This window comes from Cupressus sempervirens, chromosome 1 (assembly GCF_028749045.1).
Source record: "Cupressus sempervirens isolate cs-2001-9-10 chromosome 1, ASM2874904v1, whole genome shotgun sequence".
Taxonomy (NCBI): Eukaryota; Viridiplantae; Streptophyta; class Pinopsida; order Cupressales; family Cupressaceae; genus Cupressus; species Cupressus sempervirens.
The window spans coordinates 564,424,927-564,432,448 of record NC_143118.1 but is presented as its reverse complement, the minus strand read 5'-3'; positions in this window follow the sequence as shown (position 1 = coordinate 564,432,448).

The window sequence follows — 7,522 nt, the reverse complement described above, 5'->3', positions numbered from 1 at the left end:
TAGTATTTTTTTTTGGGTTGAGAAATATTTGCATTACTGGAAGGGTTTTCAATCATAATTCCCTTTTAGTCTTTTTTTTTTTTTGGCTTGAGAAATATTTGTATTATTGGAAGGGTGTTAATATGGGTTCATTAGGGAAGGGTAGTTTAAATTAAAATAGTTGTGCTTTCTTTTTCATACTACTTGTCAATTTTATTATGGTTTGATGTTTTCCAAAGATGATAAAAATAAATGCATATGTGAAATGCATTGGTTATAAATTTATGTTCTCCCTGCCACATCCTTGTGTATTTCTACTAGGCATATGTGTATGTAGAATTGGGGACTTAGCTACACTAGATCTGGTCTAATCTAATCATCCCAAGTTGCTAGGCTTCTCCTGCTAGGGTCAAGAGTTCTTCATTTCAGGAAGAATGCCAAGGGAGACAACCAATCCATGGTTGGACAATAAAATTTCTTGTGCCACACTTCTATCTCTTGATAGAAGATGGACTTTGATCTGATGGCTTTGGAGATAAGGATACGTGCAAATAGATGAAGGTATGATGATATATTTCATTTATGTATTTGATGTGATTTCATGATCTTGTACTCATGTGCTAAACTCATTGTGTAATGTTCGATGTGTAGGTCAACATTCTTCTATGGTAAAATTTGATGTATGAAAACCTACTTTATGTATGTTCTTGTTATATTGAAGCCAACATGTAGGTCTACATCTTGAATATAATTGAATCAATGTGTAGTCATGGGATGACTTTGCATATTCAACAATGTTGTATTTTGTTACTCTATTTCAAAATTTGAAAAGTAGGTCAATTTCATGTGTAATTTCTCATTCAAATTGTATTATTGAGAAAAATTATTGGCAACTTGACAAATTTTTTGTCAAAATTTAACTTTGACTTTTCACAATTGATAGAATTGTGTATATGTGGCATGTGTATAAGAAATGGTCTTTACATGTGGTATCAAAGTTTCATTTAGCACTAGGGCCTATGGTTCAACTATTGCTGAAGTTGTTTGGTTTGATTTGGTAAAAGAGTAATTTGACACCATATATTCTCATGGAGGTAACAGGGCTGGAGGCAATAATAGTCCATAAGATGAGCCTAAGAATCAAAGATTGGATCAAATTTTAGCTCTCCTTAATTAGTGAAGTCAACATATGGATGATATGGAAAATGCAATAAGAGGTAGGAAATCTAAGGAGGAAGTGAGGAAATAAGAGAAATATTGGTGTATAGAGACCTTGCATAGACTTGAGGAAGAACAAAAGAAGAGGGAAGAGGATCAGTTACTAGAGGTCCAAAGGAAACTAGAAGAAGATCAAAAGGAACAAAGATCAACAAAAGGAGGAAACTGATTGTAGAATGGATGAATTAGTACATGACATGGTTTAGATCATGGTAGATTTGAGTAAAGACCTCAAGAAGGTCACTCCTCCTAATTTTAATGGTAATACTTTAGGATAATATGCAAAGGCTTGGATAGAAACTATGGAGAAAAACTTCCTTATCCAAAACTTTGTAGGAAAATCTAGAGCAATATCGGCTACTTTTAAGTTAGTTTGTGAATCAACAACCTAGTGGAAAAATGTGATGTATGAAAAGAAGATTTAACATGGTGGTCTCATGGGTGGAGTTTCTACAACTTTTCCATAAGAGGTATTTGCCTTGGTTATTTTACAATAAGAAGGTAGTTGAGTTCTATAAGCCGATACATTAAGTGATGATAGTTACTCAATACCATGATTAGATCTATCACTTGTTCAATACATGCCTCAATATCAGAGTGAAAAAATGTTCAGGACCCATAAGTTTGTTATGGGGTTATGTCTAGAGATATACAATGAGGTAGAGATGCATGAGCCATAAAATATGGATTATGCACTCAAGAAGGCTCTTATACAAGAGCAAAGGCTAAAGTATGTAGCCTTAGTGAAGTCATCTAAAAACTAAAGTTTCAAGAGGAAATTTGAAAAATGATAAATAAGAAAGTGGTGAGAGTTCATTGATTTAGAGTAAGAGAGAGAACAGTCAATGGAATTCAGGAAGGAGTTCCAACCAAAATTCTCAAAATTGGAATTGGTGTCATAACAAGAAAAATAATGATAGGGGTAGACCTGGGGGAAGGCAAGGGCCTTGTGATATTTCCTTCATGTGTGGCAAAAATCATTTTTCTTTTAGTTGTCCATGGTGTTTAGATTCTAAAGATGAGAAGAAGCCACAATTAGATGGTTCAGGATCTAGGGATAGTGCTTGTGGAGCCTATCTACCTTATTAATTAGCATTCTTGTCAAAATCAAAGGATATTTTTAGATCCTTCTTTTTATCTAGTTTTTATAAATTTCTTATGCTTTATTGTCATGTATAAAACTCTACGGGTGATGTGATCTTTTTTTGTGGATATCTTTGTGACACCGAAATGATGTCTTTTCCTAGTGGGGAAGGATGTCATGACCCACCTTGTGTGACTTCTATATTGTAGGATTATATTGATACTTTTGACTTAGTTGACTTAGTTGGTTGATCCTGACTGGAGATTTTTATCTTATAAGAAATTTGTGTGAGCTAGATGTTATGTTACATCCATTCAACTTAGACCTAGATAGTTGATATGTTCTTGGTAGATATGTGTTTTGACTATGTTATTGATCTTCATGAGGCTTTCTTTGTTTTTTCTTGTAATTGCTATGTCAATGTGTGCTCAACTATGACCAATACATATTTCTCTTTCTTTGCATGTTAGATTAATACATGACGACAATTCTTATGTTGTACCTAATAATGTATTATGATGTTATAACATTTTAATGGTGGTTACTACCTAAGCTAGTATGCAAAATGAATGATCAAAGGTTGTATGAGTACATTAATGATGTTATACATTGGGGTGAACCCACAATAGTGGGTTACACTTTATTAGAGGAAGAAATTCCTCCGAAATTGTGAAAGATGGATTTTTTGCCCAAAAACTTTCAATAGAAAGTAATCATATAGTTTCAATAGAAACTATAAAAGTTTCTATTGAAACTAATTTTTAACATAGCTTTGATCAAAGCTAATTAAACAAAAAATGGGTCCTCAAAACTATTTAGGACAAAAAATTGGCCTATATAGTTTCAATAGAAATTAAATAGTTCATATCGAAACTATCTAAAAACTTTCTATTGGAAAACTAGATGTCTTTTAAAAATTCTATAATAATTTTAGTTTTTTTCATGGCTTCCAAGTTCAATTACCAAGTTTAGATGGAGCACTAAAGTCATGTCATTTTGCATGCTAGAAGTACTCTAAACAAGCTTTCTAATGACTATGAATTTGCTAGATTTTGATTTTTTTAGGTATACATTTTTCCACGTGAATTGAACAGAGGTTTGTTATAAAAAATAAACCTCTATATTGGACACTCGTGGAAAAATAGTAACTAAGAGATTTAAAAAAAAAAACTACAGTCTCTATATCTGAGTCCTCTTTCAATTAGACAAATAAAATTTGAAATCGGGTAAATATATAATAAGTTACATGTGTCAAAAACCATGTATGTCCAAATTCATGTTAGGTCAACTTTAAACTCTAATAAAATATGAAATACTAAGGATAAAGACATCAAAGCACCTCCATGGTTTTGGTATGGATGTTAAAAAACTAAATTTGAAAGAATCACATTGATATCTATTGTAGAAAAAAAGTTATGTGAGTCAAAAACAATGTCACTTTTTTTAAAACTCGGGTTTTTGATATGACACCAATTTTCGTGGGAGAAAAAATAATTCAATCAAATCTAGTCAAAAAAAGGTTTTAAAATATATTTATATTCTACAGAAAAAATCATAAAAGACTTTAATTTACTTCATCTTCAAATTCCTAACCGTTAAATGGCAATTTGCATCCAAAAGTGAAAGTTTTCTTGAAAATTCATAGTTCAGTGTCAATTTAAGCAAAAAAGTGTAATTAATAATGTAAAGGAATGCGATATGATTTCATTGATGATGATTATTATTGATGAGAATTAGTATATTTTCATGGGGTTTTTAGTGTTTTGCAAGACTAAAGGTGAGGGTGTGGTCGACATAGGGGAGGCTAGCTCCTCGGTAGGGTTAGAAGGGACCTTTATGGTTTGCACACACACACAAGAATTATGTTTGTAATATGTCTTTAAATATGTTTTAACCTTGATTTTCTTTAAATAGATGTGGACTAATTAGAAAAAATTGTTTGTGAAATTTATATTTTCAAATGCATTAAAATGTTTAACATAATTATCTCTAATATTACCTTATATGAACATGTGAATAATGTTTTAATCGTATGTTTAGCGGGAAAAAATTTTATGTTTTATGGAAACTCTTGTTAGAAAAACTATTATTCTTTCCTTGCAAAATAAATTAAAAATGCACTTGCATACTCAAGGAAAATATGCTCATGAACTTCATTTTATTTTAACTTCATAATTGTTTAATTATTTATTTAAAAGCATATGTTCTTGACTTTTATTTTAAAGATTATTTATGAGACTCATAGTCATGTAACATTTGGATCTTGCTTCATGGTGGGCCCTAAGCCTCCAGACCCCCTACTATGCTCGTACTTGCAGATGGTGTTAGCTCTGCATAGGGATCTAGACATCCCGATAGAGTGGCGTGGGGCTGTAGAAATGGAGATAAAGAAAATCCCTAGCCCTATCTCCTTGGGAAATGAAAAACCTGATGGTGATCCAATGGAAGGTGGAAAAATGTTGACGATTGGGACCCCTGTTGGGTGGAAGAATGCACTAATGGGTACCAATGGGGCTAGTGATTTAATGGAGGATCCCAAGATTCCACACAATGTTAATGGGCTAGTGATCTCTCTTCCGGATACATTGGTGGATACCATCACTTCTGGCCTTAAACTATGTGTTGTTGCGAGATTTGTTGCCTTCATACCCGCAATAGAGATGGTCTAAAAGTGGGTAGGCCAAAAATGGAAGATTAAGGGAAGTGTTGGTATTTTTGCAATGCCAAGTGGCTTTTTTTGTTTCAAATTCAGTATGGAGGAGGATATCAATTTAATACTCTCAGGAACTTGGTATTATTGAAAGCATTGTCTTGCCTTAACAAGATGGCATCTGAGCTTTGATGTGAGGGTAGAACTGAACAAGTTAGCTCATGTTTGGGTACAACTACCTAGATTACCCCTTGAATTATGGGATTAGAAGATTCTAAGATGGATAGGGAATTCCTTTGTTTATTTTGTCACTGCGAACATGGTGACAATACAAAAAACTAGGCTGGTGTATGCCAGATTTTGTGTAAATGTGGCATTAAATCGGGGTCTACTAACTATGGTCACTCTAAAAACTAAATGAGGAGAGAAATACCAACTTAGAGAGTACGAGAATGTGGGATATTTTTTCCATAAGTGTGGACAATTTGGGCATGCCATCATGGATTGTAAAGTCCAACTATAGAAGGAGAAAAAAAGAAATTGTTGGGGAATCTTCAGAAGCTCCTCGGCTAGAGGAGATTGTTGCTGGCACTCAACACCTAGTAGCTAAAAAGGGGCAAGATGCCCCTATAACAGGGGTTGGGGGGGGGGGGGGCTAAGTGAACCTAGAGTGGAGGAGACTTTAGATGAAAAGAAGAAAATGGAAGAGTCTCTATTTAGACAAGAGTTAGAGGAATTATTAAGGTCACCTTTAGGAGGACCTAAGGAAGGAGAGATGATGGAGGAAGGTGAATTAGTGGCACAAAATTCCTCTCCTGGTTATCCAAAAAGTCCAAGAAATAAGGGATTACTGGAACAAAATTCTATAGACTATGTTACCTAGGAGAGGGTATGCATACCTATAAGAATTATGAAGACCTCTCTAGCGGAGATAGTAGCAAAAGTGAAGGCAAGCTTAGATAAAGTGGAAGCTGAAAAGGAAATAAATCCCACTTCCCCACAAGTGGATGATAATGAGGAATGAGAGGTTTAGAAAAAGAAGAAAAGGGGCAGAAAAAAACCAAATGTAGGAACTTGTGGTACAATTGGAAGACCAAGTAGCAGAGCAACTAGGACAAAACAAGCAGTAAGAGACATGGACAATGGTAAGTAGCTTACACTGGAGACTATAACAAGAAGTAAGAAATGAAATTTATTTCTTGGAACTTAAGGGGGTTGAATAACCCTCAAAAACAATATGCTTTGAAGCAGTGTATATTCCAGGAAAAGGTTTACTGTGTGTTAATCCAAGAAACCAAAATGTCTAGTGTAAATTTTAGTAGACTAGTGGGTCATGTTTGGCCTGGGCTTTCTTCACATATGTGGATGTTGATGGAGCCTCAGGGGGTATTGCTACCATGTGGAACACATGTTCTATGACTAGATTTGAGTTATGGAAAGACAAAAAAATTCTAATAACTGAGTTCCAAACTAGTAATCAAAGATGGGGGATTATCAATATATGCTTCTAATAATAAGATAGGAAGAAAAAAAAACAATGGAAAGCTGGAAAAGATAATGGACACTGTGAAGGAAAAATAGATAATGTATGTGGGAGATTTTAATACTCCCCTTTACAATTCAAAAAAGTTAGGGGGAAATAGAGACTATCCTGAAAACTTGCAAGATCTTCATGTATTTATGGGAAAAATGGATTTGATTGATGTAGACTTGAGAGGGAAACCATTCACCTGGACTAATAATAGAAAAGGAAGTGATCTCATTCAAGTAATATTGGATAAAATAATGGTGACAGGGAACTGGAATTGATTGAGTGATTCCTTTCTGGAGAAGCTCACAAGAATTGCTTCTGACCATTCCCCTTTAATCTTTCACTAGGAAGATGGTATAAAAGGAGGTCTGAAACCCTTTAGGTATGAAATAATGTGGGAATCCCACCCAGAATTCAAAGATAGAATAAAAGAATGGTGTAATATAAGGATAGATGATATTACAATGTACAGATTAATCCAAAAATTAGATAATATAAGTAGAAATGTTAAGGGTTGGGCTAAGAGTTCCTTTGGAGATTTGTTCAAAGCCAAAAGAGAGGTAGAAGAAAAACTTAAAAAATCGTAGGGGGAAATCGCTAAGAGTAATAATTTGGAAGAAGCTACACAAGAAGAAGAGTACATAAAAAAATGGAAGGATATAATTTTGAGAGAGGAAATATTTTGGAAGCAAAGATCGAGAGTCCAATGGTTAACTAAAGGTGACAGGAACACTACCTTTTCCACATATCAGCCTCGAACCATAAAAGAAGAAACAAGATCAATAAGTTGGAAGGAGAAAGGGGAGAAGAATATAAGGAATAGGAGGAGATGGGAAGACATGCTATGGAATACTTTAGCAAGGCATGCAAAAAGAAAAATAGACTAGGGAATCAGGTAATAAGAAGAATTTTGATAAACACAATCCCACAAGTGCTAGGAGAGGTGGAAAATAATAGCATTCTAGGAAACATCATGGAGGAGGAAGTGAAAAGGGTTGTGTTTTCTATGAAAGATTACAAAGCCCCAAGACCAGATGGTTTCCCCTCAATCTTTTTCTAG